The sequence below is a fragment of the Lepus europaeus genome, chromosome 4 (genome assembly GCF_033115175.1).
Source record: "Lepus europaeus isolate LE1 chromosome 4, mLepTim1.pri, whole genome shotgun sequence".
NCBI lineage: Eukaryota > Metazoa > Chordata > Mammalia > Lagomorpha > Leporidae > Lepus > Lepus europaeus.
In genome coordinates this window covers 49,481,918-49,503,887 of record NC_084830.1, presented here as the reverse complement: position 1 = coordinate 49,503,887, position 21,970 = coordinate 49,481,918, and the positions used below count along the sequence as shown (strand labels likewise).

At 39.0% G+C, this 21,970-nt stretch overlaps 1 pseudogene; it reads right to left on the bottom strand.

The window, feature by feature from the left end:
• Nucleotides 1–301: 301 nt before the first annotated feature.
• The window catches only part of LOC133758678 (high mobility group protein B3-like), a 40,834-nt pseudogene continuing 19,165 nt past the window's right edge, over nucleotides 302–21,970 (bottom strand).

Sequence of the window (21,970 nt, the reverse complement as noted above, 5' to 3'; positions counted from 1 at the left end):
AATGCTTTGTCACATTGACAGCAAAGTGCACAGGGTAAGGAGACCATAAGAGTGACTGTTCCTTCTAAAAATGTTGGGAAATATATGCAGCTTTGTATAGTTTCAGGGTGCTCCAGACACCCATGGCCATGTCCTGTAAGCCACTGACATTTTCTAGAGCACTCTGAGAAACTACAATATGATCATTATCGAATTGCATAATTAAACCTGATGAGGGCAATAGACACGTTTCAAATGAGAGACATGCCAGTCACAGCGTTCCCCTACTGTAAGGTATTCACAAGGAGACAGAACAAGTTTTTTATTCCTCCTCCTGCTCCTCATCTTCCTCCTCATCTTCATCTTCCTCTTCCACCTTTTTCCAAGTAACTCTGGCAGAACCCCTGGCATCACCAAACTTTCCTTTAGACTTAAGTCAGCAACATTCTTCTCGATCTTCTTCAGCTTCGCCACCTTAGCGACATACAGCTGCATTTCACTGTCACTCAAGTTATTCCACATGTCCCCTTTTTTGGTCACACCTCCAATGGAGATGCCAGGGCTTGTAGATTTGATCTTGGGGCAGAATTCTGAACAGCCTAATAAAAATCCAGATGGCGGTGTTCTAGGGCTATTAGGGTCTTTTTCTTGCCTCCCTTAGTTGTCCCATAATCCTTCATTCCTGATCATAGAATACTTTGTCCACCTTTGCCATTTCAGCACATTCACACTTCTCTCTCCCAGGCACTGTCTTCCAGCTCTCAGAGCACTTCTTGGAAAATTCTGCAAAGTTGACAAAGGGACCTCTGGGTTTTTCTTCTTACGCTCTTCTCTGCATGTCTGCACAAAGAAGGTTGAGCAGACATCCTGGCCTTTGGCTTCCTGGGCCACCTTTAGCAGTCTTGACTGCATTGTTCACTAGTGTGAGCAGTGCAGGGCATGACAAGTGTCTCAGTGCTCCCTAGCCTGGAGCTAGCTGCCTCCACAAGAGCCGCCTCAGGACTGTATTCTACTGAAGGATCTCTACTAAAGTTCAAGGTCTGTTTTCAGGAAATCAGGCTAAGGAAGGATATCCCCTCTAAAGTTTCCCTTATCTGTGTTAAAAAAAAAAAAAAACAGAATATTGTAGGTAGTGGCAACATCCTCAAAGTAACCTATTATTTGGTTTAAATTTATCTTTCAAAATGTAAAAATGCACCCCTTCCAAAGAGTTTGCAGGGGCAACTCATCAAATCAGAAATGATGAGAACTTTAAACAATTAAAATTTTATTTTTAATCATTATGATTTTTTAATTTTTATTTAAAAATTTAACTGCTATATAAAAATTGTGCATATTTATGGGATACTATGTGTTATTTTACTTCATCTATATACATCATCAATCAAGGTAGATATATTTATCCTTTCAAGAATTTACCAGTTCTCTATAATGAAAACATCCAAAAATCCTACCTATATTCTAGTTATCTTTAATAGAGAAGTAACAGAGCATAATAATTCTATTATCTCCTCTACAAGTTTGACACTTTTGGATTCCATGAGTAAGTGAGATCATGCAAGGTTTGTCTTTCTCTGTCTAACTTATTTCACTTATTTCAGTTTGGCACGTTGTCCCAGATAAAAGGATTTTGTGCCTTCTTAAAGCTGTAGTATTCTGATGTGTGTGTGTGTGTGTGTCTTTGAAGTTCATGGAAAATGTATTTTATGAAGGAACTATACATGAATTTTAAAATTTTTACACCTTCATATAGAGAAGTAACAATTTTAAAAGCTCTTGTATAAAGGATGAACAATTGACAACTGTATATCATAATTAAGGGAAGTTAAGGACATGCTCCTCCTCCATAAGTATCCAAGTATCCTTATGGAGTATCTTTTTCAGTCAAGAACTCAGATCTTCAAACAGCTACATCATTAGAGTATAGGCCATTAATTCAAAACAAAAAATAGCACAGGAGAGTCAATCATATTTATGAAAGCAGAAACTTTTTGTATAGATAATAAAATCATAAAATACCCATTTTTCATAGATCATCTTTTTTTAATTTAACAGAAACACAAAAATTTTAAATGCTTACTGGGTACCATGCAATGTCCCAATACATCTATACATTGTAAAATGTCCAACCAGGTAAATATATCTGTCTTCTCAAACACTCAACATCTCCCTATGGTGAAACATTCAAAATCCCATCTTCCAGTCTTTTTAGAACACAGAAACACACATCACATTAGCATCATCTACAGTCATCCTATTGTGCAACAGAACCCCAGAACATCTTAATCCTATTTAATATAAATGATAGTGCTCATTATTCAAACTTCCCCCAACCTCCTCTCCCTTCTTCCCTCCTTTCTCTCCTTCTTTCTCTCCCCAGCCTCTGGTAAGCACCACTATACTTTTAACTTCTATGCAAACATCTTTTGTTTCTTTTTTTTTTAGATTTCACATATGAAATCATGCAGTACTTGTCTTTCTGTGCTTGCCTTATTTCACTTATCATAATCACCTCTAGTTCCATCTACACTGTTACATCACATGATTTTATTCTTTTTATGGCTGAGCAGTGTTCCATTGTGTATATGTAACAGATTTTCCTTTTTTTCTCTTTTCATTTATTTATATAAAGGGAACAGACTTCATGCTTAAGAACATAATGATACTTCCCACCTCCCCTCCTCCTTCCTTAATTTTTGTGAAAACATACTTTCGATTTACTTTACAATCACAAGATTAATCCTCCACTAAATAAATAATTCAGTAAGTTGTAAATAGAAACACCACTGTTCCTCAGGAGTATAGACAAGGGCTATAAGCAATAATTATACCTCAAAATGTACATTGCACACATACTTTACATTTTTATACTCTAAATATTAGTTACCACAAATCAGAGAAAAAATGTATTTGTCTTTTTGGGATTGGCTTATTCCACTAAGCACAATGGTCTCCAATTGCATCAGTTTTGTTACCAAAGACAGGATTTCATTCTTTTCATGGCTGAGTAGTATTCCATTATTTACATATACCACATTTTCTTTATCCAGTCATCAGTTGATGGACACCTGGATTGATTCCATATCTTAGCTATTGTGAATTGAGCCACTATAAACATGGGGGTATAGATAACTATATCAATTTTCTTTACCCATTCATTAGTTGACAGCACGTAGGTTGTTTCCATTTCCTAGCTATTGTGAATAGTGCTGCAATAAATATGGGAGTAAAAATGTCTCCTCAAACACAGATTTCCTTTCCTTTGGATATATACCCAGCAATGGGATTGCTGAATCATATGTAGCTCTCTTTTTAGCTTTTTGAAGAACATGTTTTAAATAATGACTGTAAATTTACATTCCCATCAACAATATTCAAGGGTTCCCTTTTCTCCACACCTTCACCATAATTTGCTATCATTTTTTTATTTTGAAAAAAATTATTTAAGACACAGGGAAATTCAGAAACATACACAGTGACAGAGCTTCCCTCTGCTGGTTCCCTCCCCAATTGCTTACAACAGCCTAGATTGGGCCAAGGCCAAAGCTAGTATACAGAAACCCAACCCAGATCTCTCATGTAGATGGCAGGAAACCAATTATTTGAGCCATCACCACTGCCTCACAGTATCTGCATTAAGGATAAGCTGGACTCAGGAGCTACAGCTAGGAATTAAACCCGGGAATCAAGTCTAGGTACTCCTGTGTGACATGTGGTCATCTTAACTCTAAGCTTAGTGTCACTCCTTGTCTTTTTAATAATAGCCAGTCTTACTGTACTGAGAAGATATCTCATTGTGGTTTTGATTTGCATGTCCCACATGTTAGTGATGTTGAGCGTTTTTCTATGTACCTGCCGATAATGTGTACATCTTTTTTTAGCTCCTTTTATTTTTTATGTATGTTTTATAGTGTACATTATTACATTAATATTAATACATATAATAATTCAAGTCAATGGATAAGTATATATTGGGATAAATGTTCAAAAATACTTTCATTAATAGAGTTTGTGTTCAAACACTAAAGAACATGGCAAGAACTGCCTAGATTTGATTCCAAATTCTGTCCCTTACTACTTGTGTGACATTGGACAAGTTACTTCCTTTCTCTGACTTTGTCAGTTATAAAATAGTAATGATAATAACAATATTTTTCTAAGATTTTTGTAAAGACCATAGGTAAGAGGCTGAGACATGCACCTAGCATACAGCTAGTGACACACAAATACGTGTTTTTTATCCAGATAATGTTAATGTAAATGCACTATGTTCTTCACTTGTCTAGCAGAAAGGCCACTAACCAATGCAAACACAGTACTGTACACAGGATGCTTTCAGTGGCCCTGGAAGGCATCCCTGAGCCCTTCAGCTTAGGAAGTCTTCAGGTTTCAAAGAGTTTTAGAAATAGAGTCCAAGCCATTTTTTTTTTAACAAATAGGAATGTAAGCATCAGAGAGGTGTCTAGTTTCCTCATGAATCCGAGCCAGCATTTGACTGGATGTGTCAGGCCAAGGGCCAGTTCTCTCTACACTGCACTCCCTGCACTCTGCACCCACACAAAGGCCCTTAGCCAACAGCCTCAAACTTTGCTCTTCCAGCCCTTATCCTTCTCGAAGGTATGCAAATCACATACCTTAGGAAAAATGACATTGGTGCTGCCTCATAATAACAGTGAGCATTCAATATGGTACAAGCCCCTGCCAACTGCAACCCAAATATGTGGTCTGTAAGTAGATTCCAACTACATTTTCTTCCAAGAGCATTATGCTAAAGTAGTTATGGTAAGTTTGCAACTGCCAACCTCCCCAATTCCTATCTACTTCCTTTTCTCTCCAGAGTAGTCCTCAATATGAACACGCAATCTGTGTTACTTACCTATCTTATTTATGACTCTGCTTCAGCACGAGCTCCATGAGGGCAAGGATTTCTATATGTTTTTTGTACTACTGTGTCCTCAGTGCAAATATAGGTTGAGTGAATGGCATTCATGTCTCAGTCATTCCTGCCATTTTGGCCACTAACATTTGGCTCCTATGAATATAAAGTTATTAGTTTCCTAAATTAAATTTTACACAAGCCTCCTAGGCACCCAGTCACACAGAATTGGTTCCTCCACACATATCAGCTTTTAATAATTTGATTAAAATGGACCATTGTAAAAGAACATGTGAGTTAATGCCTGCTAATCTTGCTAATGCCAGCTAAAATATCACTTCCTCAGGAATACCACCCTAAACCCCCAGGCAAGATACTTCCAATGTTAATTATTTCCATCTCACACTGTCATTTTCCTCCTGTTTTACTTAACACAACTGGGTACATCACAATCCTGGTCACTTGTTGTTCAATAACTAGCTTCCTTGTGAAACCCTAAGTCCCACAAGAACAAGGCTCATCTTTTCTATCACTGTATTCCCAGGCATATAACAAGGCACTTAGAAAGCATATGCCAGCCGGCACCGCAGCTCACTAAGCTAATCCTCCACCTGCAGCGCCGGCATCCCGGGTTCTAGTCCCAGTTGGGGCGCCGGTTCTGTCCCGGTTGCTCCTCTTCCAGTCCAGCTCTCTGCTGTGGCCCGGGAAGGCAGTGGAGGATGGCCCAAGTGCTTGGGCCCTGCACCCACATGGGAGACCAGGAGGAAGCACCTGGCTCCTGGCTTTGGATTGGCAGCCGTAGCGGCCATTTGGGGGGTGAACCAATGGAAGGAAGACCTTTCTCTCTGTGTTTCTCTCTGTCTTTTGCTTTCTCACTCTCTAACTCTGCCTGTCAAAAAGAAAGAAAGAAAGAAAGAAAGAAAGAAAGAAAGAAAGAAAGAAAGAACATGCCAATGAATGAACAAGCCGAAATATAAGTATTCCAGCTTGAACAGATTCTACCAAAAAAAGTTTTAACTGTACACAATATAAGCTGTAAGTCTGGTCCTTGAAGTCATTTAAGCAAACTCTAGAGAGTTGAGTAATTATTCCTTCAAATGAAACCAGTTACTAGTTTTTCACCTAAAGTGGATGATATATAGTTACTTCTGGGAAGATATTTTAAGTTATTTTTTCTGAATTCCCTAAATCTGAGTATTGCAGGCTTAATAAAGAAAACTTTGATCTTCCCCTAATTTTGCCTTTGACCCCAAGTGAATTTAACTGTCCAGGATTCTGGTTTTCTTCCAAAATCTATATCTGGTTTTAAGATAAATTTTCCCAAATAAGCCATAAATGAGATTTTGATGACTGAAGAATATTTTCATTTCAGATGAATAAACCAGAGGTACTTCAGACTTTGAAAATTCATGACCTGTTGCACCTATGCACACTTGCTTTCATTTCCAAGTTTCCATCACTGTTAGTTCTCAGAATGAAATAATATCCTTTTTCCTCTTGAGTATTTTTTCCTGGATCCCAAGGGAATAAAATAGGAGCAAAATAAACCAAGCTCCTTTCATGTAAGAGATATATAGGAGCAAGTATCACCCACATACACACATACCCACAACTCCCTGCCAAATTAATATTGTGTTCATCTTGAAAATATCTTTAAAGTTTAAGAATGCATAGAAGATTAAACATCACAGCAATGAGTACTTGCAGCTAGACAGTCTGAAAAGATGGAATAGCCTGTTTAATCCAAGCAAGTAACAAACTTACTTAAGTTTCAGAAATGCAGAGACACAGTGAGGGTAATGTACTTGCTGAGAGTGAAGGAGAAAAATTCATATTTAATTTAACAATTATATGTCTACCTCATACCATATGCTAGGTTGGAAAAAACTTAAGGGTTTCAAGATTTTCTGCTGGGATAGTAGCGGTTTGAATGTAAGTGCCATTCTTTGCATTTTAAGCAGAATTACTTTATTCTTTGACTAGCAACCACAATGGGAGGAAAATCAGATTTTTTTTTTATCACAAACAAGAAAGGTAGAGAGGAGAAAGATCTTGATAGGAAGGTCTTCTTAATATGACAGTGTGTATAATCTAGTTCTTGATATTCCCAAAGCATAGAAACATAGATGCTAGTACATCCCAACTTACTTAGAGAGCTGAGAATGTGGTATGAGAAATGGACTAGAGTAATGCTTCTTAGCCTTTTGATGTGCTGAAATCACTCCAAGAGCTTTAAATAAATATTAATGCCTGAGAGCCACTCCCAGATATTCTAATATAATCAACCTGGTATGACCTGGCATTCGGATTTTTCAAAGCCTCCCCCTCCCCAGATGACTCCAAAGTGCAACTACAGCCGAAAAAACAGAGCTAAGGAGATTAGAGGGATCCAAGAGTTCACAAGCCAGAGGACTAACTAACGTCCATGAGTCAGAAAACAAAAATTATGTGACAATTGAAGTAAGTCTCGTTCTGTCATTGAGATCTGACTGGTAAAGGTGGCTAAGCTTGGTTGGAGCACCTGAAAGATGGTATGATCAGGAATATATGTGAGGGTACCAAAACCACAAAGAGGCCTGGTCTCTGCAGGGTTCCATGCTGACACAGAAAGACAAAATTCAAGTTTGGTAAGTAATAAGTAAAGCAACTATGTTAGGCTTCCATGGCATCTGACATGAGACATCTGTTTAAAAGAATGCCCTCTGGGTTGACACTGTGGTGTGGAGGGTTAAGCTACCACCTGCAGCAACAGCAAGCCCATAAAGGCCGGGTTCAAGTCCTGGCTGCTCCACTTCTGATCTATCTCCTTGCTAATGCACCTGGGAAAGTAGCCAAAAATGGCCCAAGTGTTTGGGTTCCTGTACCCATGTGGGTGACCCAGAAGAAGCTGCTGGCTTTGGGCTGGTCTAGCTCTGGTCACTGTGGCCATTTGGGAGTGAACCAGCAAATGGAAGATCTCTCTCACACTCACTCACTCTCTCTCTCTCTCTCTCCTTCTCTGTAACTCTGCCTTTCAAATAAAATAAATAAAGCTTAAAAAAAAAGAATGCCTGCTGATCAAGGCTTAGAGATCTCTCTGGTATCAGAGGTGTGTTTTTAATGAACATACTTTCTTGATGATATCCATGACAAATAATACTTCCAAATTTTCCCATTTAGTTCATATTTTCCAGAGCAATCTTTCTTTTGGAGTTTCCAAGTTGTCTTATATGTACATAAGAAGTATGGAGAATTTGTTTCAGGAAGGGCTGTTAATAAAAAGAAAAAAAAACTTCAGAAAAGAACATTTTCATGGAAAAGTGATAGGCAGTCATGCTATTCTCCCTTAAAATTACCACCAAATATCTTAACACTGTTATGCCAAAGTGTTTCTGCATACTTGTATGAGGCTACTTCAAAACACTTGTGGAAAAATGGAATTAAATGATGATACACACTTTCCATGGTGATTATTTTAAAGACATGTCATATAGCATACTCCATTCTATTTTAACACTAAGCCTCTATGATCTTCTCAAATTTTAACTATATAAATGTTTTATATCTGCCAATATGAAATCTCTTAAAGATTGTGAATGAGATCAATAGAGCCACAGGAAGTCTCTTGAGGAAAGCAGGTACATTGAAAATTATCCCTATGATTACATGAAAAAGAGAGAATAGAATTTCAAGGTGCCTCCAAAGCCCAGCACAGGTAAGTGAAATTTGACTATTAGAAAGTGCAGGAGAAAGATGCAGATGCAAAATAGGAATAAACAGCAACAAAAGTATAATGTTTTGCACATAGAAATTGAATTTTGTTAAAAGCTAAAGTAGATTTAGAAATTTTTGTACCCAACATGGTTCTCAAAGATGTTCTGCCATTCAGGACTCACAGAACCTCACACTAAAACGATAGCACCAGACTGAGATTTTACATTTCCTCACCTAATATGTAAAGACTGAACCACTGAGCCGAGAAGTATATGGGATGCTGTCATTAATTGTATAAAAGCATATCCAAATAAATTGAATAAACAAACTATTTACATTTCACCCATTAACCTTTATCAATTGATCCTTTTAAGCCCAAAAAAATTGTAAGAAAGGAACCCAAGAAGTCAATAGTCCTCAAACTTCAGCTTAGGTTTTAATACAATAGATTGAGTGGCTTGACACTAAAATCTGAGAATCGTTGTTTGTTTCTTCAAGTGGAAACACCTGAAACTGGCTGACCTTGCTCAACCAGTTAGGTGTAGTTTGATGCTTAAGTGGGAGTGAAGCAGCATGGGGGAGTTCTTAATTGATTTTGCTACACATCAACTTATATAAACATATATATGTGTGTGTGTGTGTATATATATATATATATTACATACTCAAACATGAACAGTATATGACTGAGTGCTGTCATGTGTACTTTCTATTGCCACAGTGATAATGTGTAACAAATCAAAAATCCTTAATGCATTTCATAATAAATGCTTATTTCTCACATGTCTGGAGGGGTTGTCTAGATGGCTTGATGCCTCTGCTTTCCTGGCCAGGCTCAACACATAACTAGCTCTGTGCTAATCTAGTATAGCCTCACCTGGGATACCTGGAATCATTATGCTCTAATCCACGTGTCTCTAGCAGCTACTCAGGCTTGTCCTCACAACAAAGACAGAGGGCCAAGAGCAACCAAGTCCAAGCATATCTGCACTTTTGATTTCTGATGTCATCATTTTACTATCCTCCCATTGACCAAAACCATTCACACAGCCCAGGCCAGCATCTAAACAGGCATACATTGCAAAGTCACAAAGAACGTGGATATGGGGGCAGGAGACTAAAGAATGGAGGCAGTTCTTGCAATCTACCAAACAAAATTATCCAAGTCTTACTTTAGTATTATGCTAGGCCCTATAGGATATTGGAATATAGTGTCCTGTGTTCAAAATATTTTTAATTCTTAATTTTTTCTTCAAAATTCAGGCCATGACCCATTCATGAGTTATTAATCAATTTAGTGGATTTAGATAAGCATGTTTAATGGGATAGAGTTCAAATGTAATGGAATAGAAAAGAATAGATCACAGTCCATCCTCCACATATGATAAGGCAAGTATTGTTTCATGAAACTTTTGCTGAAGCATAAGTATGCATATATTTATGCTGGGTCCAATGAAAAATAAATCTGTAGATTTCAGACAACAATGCCAAAGCCACTGTTTTAAAGCATAATGATGACAAGTAAAATTCTGATTGTTGTCTGTCCTTCCTGCCATCAGTGGGTCTCACTGATGAATGAATGGTTAGTACTTAAGAAAAAGGAAAGGGCAGATCTTCATCAGCAGTGTCCAGTAAGCAAGGATACAAATTCATTTTTTTCTTTTTTTAACTTTTATTTGATAAATATAAATATAAATTTCCAAAGTATAGCTTTTGGATTACAGTGGCTTTTCCCCCACATAACCTCCCTCACACCCGCAACCCTCCCATCTCCTGCTCCCTCTCCCATCCCATTCACATCAAGATTCATTTTCAATTATCTTTATATACAGAAGATCAATTTAGTATATACTAGGTAAAGATTTCAACAGTTTGCACCCACACAGACACACGAAGTGTAAAGTACTGTTTGATTAGTAGTTTTACCGTTAATTCACATAGTACAACACATTAAGGACAGAGATCCTACATGGGGACTAAGTGCACAGTGAATCCTGTTGTTGATTTAACAATTGACACTCTTATTTATGGAGTCAGTAGTCACCCAAGGCTCTTGTCATGATCTGCCAAGGCTATGGAAGTCTTTTGAGTTCGCTAACTCCGATCTCATTTAGACGAGGTCATAGTCAAAGTGGAGGTTCACTCCTCCCTTCAGAGAAAGGTACCTCCTTCTTTGATGGCCTGTTCTCTCTGCTGGGATCTCATTCACAGAGATCTTTCATTTAGGTTTGTTTGTTTGTTTGTTTGTTTGTTTTGTTTTGCTTTGCTTTGTTTTGTTTTGTTTTTGCCACAGTGTCTTGGCTTTCCAATCCTGAAATACTCCCACAGGCTCTTCAGCCAGATCCAAATGCCTTAAGGGCTGATTCTGAAGCCAGAGTGCTATTTAGGACATCTGTCATTCTATGAGTCTGCTGTGTATCCCGCTTCCCATGTTGGATCGTTCTCTCCTTTTTAATTCTATCAGTTAGTATTAGCAGACACTTGTCTTGTTTATGTGATCCCTTTGACACTTAATCCTATCATTATGATCAATTGTGAACTGAAACTGATCACTTTGACTAGTGAGATGGCATTGGTACATGCCACCTTGATGGGATTGAATTGGAATCGCCTGGCACGTTTCTAACTCTACCATTGGGGCAAGTCCAATTGAGCATGTCCCAAATTGTACATCTTTTCCCTTTCTTATTCCCACTCTTATATTTAACAGAGATCACTTTTCAGTTAAATTTAAACACCTAAGAATAATTGTGTGTTAATTAAAGAGTTTACCAATAGTATTAAGTAGAACAAAAAAATACTAAAAGGGATAAAGTATTAAGTTGTTTCTCCACAGTCAGGAAAAGGGCTGATCAAGTCACTGTTTCTCATAGTGTCCATTTCACTTCAACAGGTTTCCTTTTTGGTGCTCGGTTCGTTGTCACCGATCAGGGAGAACATATGATATATGTCCCATTGGGACTGGCTTATTTCACTCAGCATGATGTTCCAGATTCCTCCATTTTGTTGTAAATGACCAGATTTCATTTTTTTTTTACTGCTGTATAGTATTCTGTAGAGTACATATCCCATAATTTCTTTATCCAATCCACTGTTGATGGGCATTTAGGTTGATTCCAGGTCTTAGCTATTGTGAATTGAGCTGCAATAAACATTGAGGTGCAGACAGCTCTTTCATTTATCAATTTAATGTCCTTTGGGTAAATTCCAACGAGTGGGATGGCTGGGTTGTATGGTAGGGTTATATTCAGATTTCTGCAAGGATACAAATTATAGAGCAAGGAAACTTTACCTTGCTTGAATAGGTCATGGTCCCAGATCTCAAAGTAGCTTAAAGATATGGTAGCATACAATAATGCATGATTTTAAAAGAATCTGTAGCATCACTAAATTGAATATGCTATAAACAGATGAAAATTGAATGACACAACATAAAACAACATTAACATAAACTAATTCCCAAATATATACTGACAACCTGTCTAGAAGCAATTTTATGAACTTCTGCTTTGTACCAAGAATCTAACAATAGCCCTCAGAAATGGGTCTTATGGTTACCATCCACTACCAGTGTGATTGGAGCATGCTACCTCATCTCTTCAATCCTCATATCTCCGTTGGAGAAAGGTAACTGTAATACTCATTTCACAGAACCCCTGTCAAGTGCTTGGCACATAGTAAGAGCTCAAAGAGAAAGTCAGTTTGACCTTTATTTACCTTAGTAACCCCCAAAGCACCCACCAAAGTACCTAGAACATAGCAGGTGCTCACCAGCCAGCTTGTAGAAAAACGGTTATACCCTCTGGACCCAGGTATACTTCCTTTGGACTACTTGGCCATCTCTGTCAAGAAAGCTCCTTTAAAAGAGGGTAATTTTGGATAGAGAATTTACCTCCCCTATCTCAATATAGACAGAAATTGATGACTCGGTCATCTTGCCAAGGGCTTTATCTCCTTTGCCACCACTAACATTGCCTGAGATCATCTCCCTCTTCTTTTATGCCTCCTCTCTCAGAAAATGAAGTAGCATGACTTTTCTTTAAGCTAGAACTTGTGGTTTTTGGCATTTGCCATTGAACTTTAAGTATATAGAGATCATTTTCTATATTCAATAGGTAGTTCTGAAACAGTTCTAAATAGACAAGAGCCCTATTTGAAATCCAATAGTATGTTGCACCAAGGCAAATTCTGACTTTTCTGATGCATATTTTCTGCCTCTGTGTAGAAATATATTTATGGGTTTTTCACTGAATTTCTTTTTTTGCAGAGTAATAGCACAACTGGAAACATGTAAGCTTTTTTAAGAACCCAACTAAAAATATCTAGTATTGAATAGCAATAAAACATCCATTGTTGATTAATGGGATTATAGAAATAAACATACTTTCAAAAAGGTAAAAGCAAGGCCAGCCTCTTTACTTTTGTTTAATGATACTAATTCAGATAGTTAATAGATCATTTTCCTCACATAGTCATTATATCTATTTAGAATATCATATACTTCCAAATTGCTGCAGAAATATATCATTCTCTTTAAAAGCCATATGATATTGATTCTATCTATTTCCAATCACATAACCCCAAATGTAAAGACAAACGCTTCCTTTTCAGTTGGGAATTAATAATAACTCACACATAACTGGATTCAAGACCAGACAATCATTGTGGAAGTAAAAATGTATTTCTAATAATTTTAGGATCAAAATGAATACTAGAGATGGGACTTATCACACAATAATTGGTTCTGCTCCCCAATGAGATAGACCAAGCAGGCCTTAAACATAAAAGTTGCACCATCAAATTACATTTTATATATACAATACAGTGCCCCCATTTGCTATTATTTGCATCATGTATAGTTATATTATCATCTAAAAGACATAATCTTACAAAAGCGCTGAAGTTAATGATGGGAAGTGATTCCAAATGAAATGCATGGAGAATCTGAGCTGGAAGATTTCTATTACTCCAGGAAAAGCTGTGCAGTTGAGAAGGTCAGCATATAATCAAAAAAATTTGCAACCACAACTCAGTAGAATTTATGATTTGGAGCAATTCTGAGGGATCCTAAAGTTCCAAAGCATGACACCATTTTTCATGATGTTCATGTTAAAATGAACTGTGTATTATAATTTGACCTGTCCTGAAGGTGTAACAGGAGAGACAGGTTTGAGGAATCAAGTGACATGGAGGTACTCTGATGGAGAATAAGGGAACTCAGTACTGGTATCACAGCTCGGTTTTGTTGTCCTCTTGTCATCAAATGTTAAGGGAATCTTTAATTTTGAGATATATTTTATTATATTTCATAAGGGATACCATATTCCAGAGGATCAGTAATAAGTCTCCACCCCTTGATAATGTCGCTACTCTACAATGAGCAACATAGGAATCTTCCCTTACATATCTGATCAAGACTCCATACTTGCTGTGTATTGCCCCCAGGTAAGCCCTTTTGTGATACCCTCAACTGGCCATTCCAATACTCTGCTAGTTCAGCAGCTTCTGGATAATCCAACACAAGACATGACTTGCAGATCCCATGGTAACAGGCCCATGCTTCTATTTTCTTCACTGTAACAATGCTGTGGATCAGGAAAGCCTCTTGTTATTGGTAGTGGCTGAGGTTCTGTAGGCAGGAAGGGCAAACTCAGATCTCGAATGGGTATTATTTCTCTGAGAGCAAATTGCAGGTTCTTCCAGGACAAAAAGGACCTTATACAGTCAACTTAGTATCTGAGGAATATCAGAGGTTCAACCTGGTATCTGTCACTGGCAGGTTGTACCTTCAGAGTTAACAATAGAAACCTTTACCTTCATGAGTGAGAATCCATGCTGTCCATCTCACATGCGGCTCTCATCTCTGCCTCTGCAGCCTGTTAATTCATATGCCTCACATGTAGTTGTGAAGTAACCACTTGCTGAAGGCAACTGTCTGAATCATTTGTCTACTTGATTGTGTTAGTGCCACTCCAATGGTATATGCTTTCTGGTAAACGTTAATCAACATGTAATTTAAACAACACCAACAACAAAAAAACCACGCTTTGTGCTAATTTCCAGAGATCCATCCACATACCATAATCCTTATCTCTGATTTCCTAATCTTTTTTGTTCCAGGCCTAGCCAAATGGTCAGACCATTCATCATTTCCTAAAAGCTTACTCTTATTTCAGGCCGTTTCTTCTTCCTCACAAAGTAAATAACCAGGCACACTACTCAAATGCCTCCTTTGGTAAGATACTTTTCTCAACATTACCTTTCAACCTTCCCACACATGCTGCTATGTTTCTCCTGCCATCCATTTTTGGCTTACATTTATACAAAGCAATCAATCCATAAGCCAGCCCCAGGCTTCTTCCTCCTCTTCTGCTGGTTGCATTCACTCCTCCCCCATCTCATCTTTCAACCATATGGACATAGATTTGAGCTTAGGGACAGGTATGGTGCAGCCATGGTAGGTGACAAGAGGTCTGAGCCACTTACACCCTTTTGTCCTTGATCTTGGATGTGCTATTTTGTTCCATCATGGATTGCTACCAGGCTCATTCAATTGCATGAAATGATAGATCCAAAATAAGTCAACTCGTAATAAGCAGTTCTAGATGCATGATCACTTAGGTCTGCAGATCATATGCCTACGTGACAGATCTTCTTACACCACAATCTGAACCTACTGCAGAGCCTTTTTCTATTCAGCCGTCTCTTGAAACTGACAAGGTCACATGATAAATAAGCTTAACCAGTACTCCTAGAAGTGTGATATGTTCCCCCAGTACCTGAAAAGACCTATCAGGTATGCACTTCCTTCTTTGTGACAATGAATGAAAGGTGAAATAAATTATCTTAAACCTTTGAAAAGCACCAGAGTGTCCCTGGGTCCATTGGATCTCTGAAAATTTCACCAAAGTTGCATGTCTTTCAGCCTGTGTGAAATTTATCTACCACCCTCTGGACTAGTAGATCAGTCTACAGCATGCTAACCCCTCTTGCACTACAGCCTGATCAGCATGATATCATTAGTGTAATGAGTCAGTTGATATTTTGCAGACTGCTCCAACAGTCCAGATATTTTCACAGGACACAGGAGACTTAAAATGGTCCTGGAGCAAAATTGTAAGTACATAGGCAGATAGTTATAGAGATATATTATTTTTCATCCTTGTTTGTAAATGAAAACTGTTTCTAACCTCTTCCCTCCTAAGGCAAGAAAACAGCCCCATCACCAAATCAGTAGCTACGTATCATGTAGAAAAGGTGTATTAATCTGCTCTGACAAAAAGATCCTTTCCACCACAGTCACTACAGTCAAGGATATTCTTAATTTAGTCTGTGGCTGTCTGCAGTCATTTTGCAGGACACGTTGAGTTTCTGCATGGATCATACCAGTTAAATGGAGATGTGGCAAGGACCACTATTCTTATAACTTTGAGGTCCCTAAGAGGGTACTAATCTTCACCATCCCTCCCAGGATGTGATACTACCTTTCAATTACTGTCTTGGCTGGGGATGTGGGCATGCAGTTTCAAAGGCTTCTCTTGGCCCTAACCACTATCATAGCTCTCACCACACAGTGCAAAGACTCAATTTCCATGTTTTTCAACTCCAATTATATATTTTAGACCACCTAGTGAGGCTGCAGTAACATCCAGTGAGCTCACTGAGTCCATTTATAATCATGCAAGTAAATAACCGTAAGTACTATCACAGAAGGGCTGGAGGAACTTTACCATATATCTTTACCATGGTAATGCAAAATACTTTCCTCTGGAACTCAGACATCCCTTCAAGCACTGAGTTCTGGGTCTGAAAACTGGCTCAGATCCAGCAGTTTTATTGGGGTGACCACCCTATATTCCTATTCTTCCATGATTGTTTCCTTTAGTTAAATGTATGTATTCAGCCATATCTTCTTTGACTCCTCTTCTATTTTACCCCTAGCAATGCTATTTATATTCTACTAACTATGTCTCCATAACTCTCTGTAGGTTTAGCCTCCTTGGCTGCCACTCAGCCCTGGCAGTTTTCCCAAAAATTGCAACCTCCTGGCTTCTGGCAGTTAAGTACCACCACCTGGCCTCTATAGCCTTGGCACTCCATAATCCTCATTAGTGTCAATGAGGATTGTGGCAGCCTCTTCTACCATCAGCTTGCGCCTGTGGAGGAGAGCCAGGTGGAAATAGATGAAGACCACCCACATGATAATAAACAGAAGCTGTTTATTCAGAGCTTGCTACAAGGGAGTCAGTCACCATCACTTGTGTTTGGCAAAGATTCAAAGGCAGGCAGGGAAGTCAAAAGGGAAGGCTTCAAAGTATGTTCTGATTGGAGGTTGTTGGCATGAAGACATGGAGGGAGGCTCCATAGAAGTAGATTGTTTTATGAGATTGATATGAGAAACATATTTGGCTTCTTGTGGTTGATCCTGAGTTGGAATCACAGGCAAAAATAAGAAACCTGGACTTTATGGCTAAGTCCTAATTATTCTTGGAAAACTGCTGCAAAGGTGTGGCTTGGCTTCCCAAGCTGTTGGCAACAGATTGTGGCCATTGTCCACTTGTATATTTAGTCTCTTAGCTACCACTGCACTTGCTACTGATATTTGTGTCTGGGTTTGGTGTGTTCCCTAAACTTGCCTATGGAACATATTCCTCACCTAGGCATTCTGGTCTTGTATTACTTATCTACTCCAGAATGCCCACCTCTATGTGTCTTTTAATCCCTTTTTCCATCATCTGCCACAGTGATTCAGGCAGTTCAACTGTGGGCCATTGTTTTCAGCAGGCTTTCAGGATCTTTGTCAGGGGATTGAATCCTATTTCTTAAGAAAATATCCCCAAGTTAATGAGCATATTCTTATCTGGACTCATGTTCCAGACCTTTATGAAGGAATCCTCAAATTATGAAGCATCTTCAAATTAGTCCCCTAAGAATTCTCCAGCTCCTATCCTTTGCTAATTCTTATGGCTTCCTTTCCTTCTTTTTCAGGTCCAGCATAACCCTAGCTGGATTTTGTTACAACTTAACCCTAGTTACTAACCTAGTAATCAGGGGAAGAGACCTACTGCCTTGCAAGAAAGGGGTTGTCCTAGTTTGAAGAGAGTAGAGTGCCCATCCTTAGTCAGAATAGGTGGGAAGCCTCTGTAATTCTAATGGTTTAATGGCATCTAGGAAGTCAAAATCTTTGGGAAATCAATCCAGATGGCTCATCCCATTTGTCAGAGGCCTAGTTTTCCCCAACCAGGACCCTGATCAGGGCCTAACAGGCCTTTCACTGACTATTCAATCATTTTAGGAGCTTGAAAAACTCTATTAAATACTGAGCTTAGTTTTCAGCTCACTCTGAAAACTACACATAGTTTTCACTCTCTCACTCACTTCCTACACATAGCAGGAAGGAAGAGACTGAAAACCAGAATAAGCCTCTTTGAAAATGTTCAATCGTTTGCTAACTGCCCTCAACTTTTCATTCTCTCTCTCTCTCTGAGTCCATATTTGCAGTTTGCCTGATAAATCCACCAGTTTTAGCAATTGGGCTGCCACTTTGTGCCACGTATGTACTCCACATCTCATTGCTAAGCAGGAAGTTAATGATGCAGTGTTCAAGCCCCATCTCATCTCTTGATTTAGGGTGCCACTCCACTCCTGCTACCAAAAAATGCCAATTGAATCTTTTGGAAGTAGACACTGAGATGGATGTAAGATCCAAGAACTATATGAGGGTAATTTACATGAAAAGTAAAAGGGGAACGAAGAACCAGGTATAAAGGGTCTGACTACAAAGCAGACCTAAAAAAAGTCTTTGCCAACCTAACTAGGCACTCCTGGAGGTGAAAATGCTCATTAGAGGAGTACTACATTGGGTGGAAATGGTCAGTCATTGGCTGGAAGCTGCCTGTGCAGATGAGGTAAAGCTGAAGTTGCTAGAACTAGAGATTGACACTTAATTGCACTTCTTGCAGCTGAACAGCAAGTTCTCTTGGAAGGCAATCCAAGCAGCACACTTCATGGTTGCTGCATTAACCAACTCACAATATTTAAAATTCCTCTCTTTTCTTATTCTGTTGACTACAACTTTCATACAAATGCTAGTTAATAGCAAATATCTTTTCTGACTTTCGAAATTTGATGGGAACACCTCAAATGTTTGCCCTTAAATGTAAGCTGGGTTATTGGTTTCAGATACTTTTTGCTATGTTAAGGATATTTGATCTATTTATAAGTTACCTAAGAGCCTGTGCCACGGCTCAATAGGCTAATCCTCTGCCTTGCGGCCCCAGCACACTGGGTTCTAGTCCCAGTAGGGGCTCCGGATTCTGTCCCGGTTGCCCCTCTTCCAGTCCAGCTCTCTGCTGTGGCCCAGGAGTGCAGTGGAGGATGGCCCAAGTGCTTGGGCCCTGCACCCGATGGGAGACCAGGAGAAGCACCTGGCTCCTGGCTTCGGATCAGCGCGGTGTACCGACCGCAGCGCACCAGCCATGGTGGCCATTGGAGGGTGAACCAACGGCAAAGGAAGACCTTTCTCTCTGTCTCTCTCTCTCACTGTCCACTCTGCCTGTCAAAAAAAAAATATATATATATATATATGTTATCTAAGAGTGTATGTGTGTATGAGCACAAATGACTACTCAGCATCTATCAATATTTGTTTTTATTTAGACCTATTTATGTCAACAATACAGTTCTTAGCTGACTGATTCTTTGTTCTTACCCTTTTCTCCATTTATTTCAGTCTTGTACTTTCTCCTGTCCTTAGACTTGATAACTAAACTTAGTTTCCATGATTTTACCTGGAGCCATTCTCTAAAAGCTTCCTCTCTCCTATTTTTCTGTCTCCTCCATCCCTTCATCAATACATAGATCTCAGTGCCTCCCAAAATAATCAAGTAATTGCTCTTTCTTCCTTAGTTTTAGAACCCTATTACATTTACCCAATGTCTTAAACACATTAAAACACTTTCTAGCTCAAAATTCAGTGCCTCTACTCATTCAACTTTAAATCAAGATTTTTTATGAAACTATACAGTAGGGATATTTTTTCCCACCACAAATCCTATTTTAAATTATAGGTCCCAACCCATGCAAAATTATTGACTTAAACGCCTAATGTATAATTTCAACAAATAGCCTGCTACTAGTGCAAAAGTACAGCCTTTTTTTTTCTTTTTTACCACCCAGTAATCCTCAGCATATCCTTTCAAAAATCAACCCCAGCTTGCTCTTCCACACTGTGCATCTAGATCTCTCAATATAGTATCCTACAGGAAGAGCACAAACACTTTACAGATAGTTTTTCTATCGGGGACAATTACTACACTCCATATCTTCTATTAGAGAAAATGGTTTAAAATAATTTGAAGCTTGTGGTATTTATTACTCTATTGTCATCCTTTGATTTTATAGACAGAAACCATTTATGGGCCAAGTTGCATGATCTCAGTATTGATCTCTGGCTTTTAATGGTTCTTCAGTGCCTTTACTGTAATATCAAAAAGAGATTAAAATGGATGGGAAATGGCCATGATGGAGCAGACTGCAGTCCCAAATGGTACAAATATTCTATCCCACCTACTCTTTAATTTCCACCCGAGCCATTTGACATATCTTTTCATATGAAAACTCGATGCACGACCTCCTGTCCTAGTACCTTGCTTTATACTGATGTCATAGTTCTATAATCATCGAGATTATTTCTTCTTTTGGCAAACACTCTTCAGCATTTAGATAGCAAATACACAGCAACTCTATAAAATATTAACTCATTTCATTATCTAATGGGACATTTTGCAAATAACTCAAATGGGTTCATTGGAATGCAGTCTGACATAGAATTAAATATTCTACAAGTTCTACTATGATACACAAACCACTAGTTAGGTCAGTTTACAAAAGCCCCCTTTCGGGCCGGCACTGTGGCACAGTGGGTTAACGCCCTGGCCTGAAGTGCCAGCATCCCATATGGGCGCCGGTTCAAGACCCTGCTGCTCCACTTCTGATTCAGCTCTGTGCTGTGGCCACGGGAAGCAATAGAGGATGGCCCAAGTCCTTGGGCCCTTGCACCCACATGGGAGACCTGGAAGAAGCTCCTGGCTCCTGGCTTCAGATTGGTGCAGCTCTGGCCATTGAGGCCATTGAGGCCAATTGGGGAGTGAACCATCAGATGAAAGACCTCTCTCTCTCTCTCCTCTGTGTAACTCTGCCTTTCAAATAAATAAATCTCTTTAAAAAAAGCCTCCTTTCAGAATCCACTATCAAAATGGTAGCATGGCATCAAGGTTAGACTGACCAGGATGATGATAACGGGACTATGAAGCCAGCCATATTGTCCCACCCAAATCCCTTCAGATCCTTCCTGCTCTTTCTAAGTGTCTCTTCACTAACCTCTGTGTGCCTTGGTTTCCAATGTCCAGCATGTATGTGTGTCCACAGTGGACAACCCTCCTGTATCATGTGTGGGCCATGAGTCAGAATGGCCTGGGAGTTCATATCCCAGCTCCCACCAAAAGGAATCATTGATAACCAATCAGACTATTGAAAACAAGAGTATGAGCATCTGACTTGTTGGCCGCACATGGAAAAATTATGAAGTATAATTTACACCTGAGTTATTCTGAAGCTCACATAAAGCGATCCCCCGTGGACTATGCCTGAGATCTCGCCCTTGCCTGACTTCCTTCCCTTCCCGGTCTTGCTTCTCCCTCTCCCTTTTTGGGGGGACACTACCAAAATAAAGTGCTTAAATGAAAACTCTTCTGTTAGGATGTGCTTCAGGAGAACCTGACTCAACACTAAGAGTTTTCCATTTAGTCACACATGACTCTGGGAGTGGGAGACTGAGCTCACAGTACCATCAAAGTGAGAAAGAAAGAAACCATGATGATGTCTCTGATCAAAATTCTGAAGAAGTGAATGGGTATTGGGGAGGGGTGAATTAACTTCTTTTCATTATCAAAAAGGTCTATGTGATTCCAGTCCTATAAAATACTGTAAAAATCCTTCAAGGTACCAGTAGATGAACCCACATATTCACATCCCCTCTGTCATGGTGTAAGCTCTACAGACAGCAGACTCTGAAATAAAGGTTAATACAGAGGTTTATTAAGGAGGACACAGGATCAACTCCTATGGCGGCAAAGATAAGAAAGCAAAATGGCCCATAGGGAGAAGTTAGATTAGATAGATTCTACACAAAGGCCTCTGCTGTCTTCATAAAATGTCTGAAGCTTGGGGATCAACCCTCCATTGTTGTTCCAAGTTGGGTGAGACAGCTGAGCTTTTGGTCAATGAATCACTGGATCAAGGCTTTCCCAGGAAAGGAGTCAACCTTGGGTAGTTGGAGGAATAAGCCTTTAGTCCTGAATGGGATCTAGACAGCATATTTCAGAATCCACACAAAATCCTACTGAGGTAACAGGCAAAATA